Source organism: Myotis davidii, unplaced genomic scaffold (assembly GCF_000327345.1).
Source record: "Myotis davidii unplaced genomic scaffold, ASM32734v1 scaffold1149, whole genome shotgun sequence".
In the NCBI taxonomy this organism is placed as follows: domain Eukaryota; kingdom Metazoa; phylum Chordata; class Mammalia; order Chiroptera; family Vespertilionidae; genus Myotis; species Myotis davidii.
The window spans coordinates 253511-254524 of NW_006300370.1; the positions used below are offsets into that span (position 1 = coordinate 253511).

Here is a 1014-nt window from a genome sequence, read left to right on the forward strand (position 1 = left end):
TGGTCTTAGGCAACCCCTGTGAAAGGGTTGTTCGACCGCCAAAGGGGTCGCGACCCACAGGTTGAGAACCGCTGCACTAAAGCCTGGGATAAAGCAAAAGAGAAGAGGAACTGCTCTATGGCTTGTGGGATCCTTTCCTAGGCCTGGGCTTGCAATGTGAATTGTTGCCAGCAGGTGGCACTGGTGTTCTTCAGGGCTTGCTGCCCACTGGCACCTATGGTTTGCTGGAAATGTGACTCCCAGGCTCCACCCAGACTGATAGCCCATCTTGTTAGACCTGCCTCTTCACAAGGTCTCCAGGTGATTTGTGGGAACAGTCAAGTTTGAGAAGTGACTCCTGAAGAGTGTTCACCTTCCAGATGTCAGCTGAGCAGTTCAATGCACCTTTTAAAACGAATACTGTTTTCTGTTGTGTGTGTGTGTTTTTTGTTTTGTTTTTTTTAGTAACTATTAATTAGAGTAAGAGCCAAAGGAGATTTTGTTTTAAAATGTATAAAGTAGAATCCATGGGTTTTGTAGCCTCTGTTTTGGTTCTGCATAGACCATTTCCCCCCCTTATTTCTTACATTGAATTGTGTTCAGGATGGGCATGTTCATTTTGCAGCTAGGTTTTGAGGAAGTGAGCTGGTTTTCTACTTGGGTAGTTCTCTTTGCTCACTAGCCTGACGGCTGATATTGGGGTCACCTTTGCTCCCCCTTTCCCAGAATGATCTAATGACAATGGTTCCGTCTCAAGGCATGTATTCACTGAGACCTAGTGGCTTTCTCGTATTGAGATGAGATCAATACTGAAGGATGGAAATGGGTTATGAAATGTTTAGCATGAACGATTTGTTATGGTAGAGATTGGAGGACTAGAAAGAAAAGGTAAGATATGTTGTCTACAGGGATCAATCTATCCATGTTCTTAATTGTTTTGGTTTTCTCCAACAAGGTACAGTTTTATTGATTAACTAGAGGCCCGATGCACAAAAATTTGTGTGCTCGGGGAGGTGGGGGTCCCTCAGCCTGCCC

At 44.7% G+C, this 1014-nt stretch overlaps 1 protein-coding gene across 1 annotated transcript in view; it reads right to left on the reverse strand.

The window, feature by feature from the left end:
* The window catches only part of VIT (vitrin), an 89160-nt gene that overhangs the window by 20985 nt on the left and 67161 nt on the right, over positions 1–1014 (reverse strand). The gene's annotated exons all lie outside the window — the stretch shown is intronic.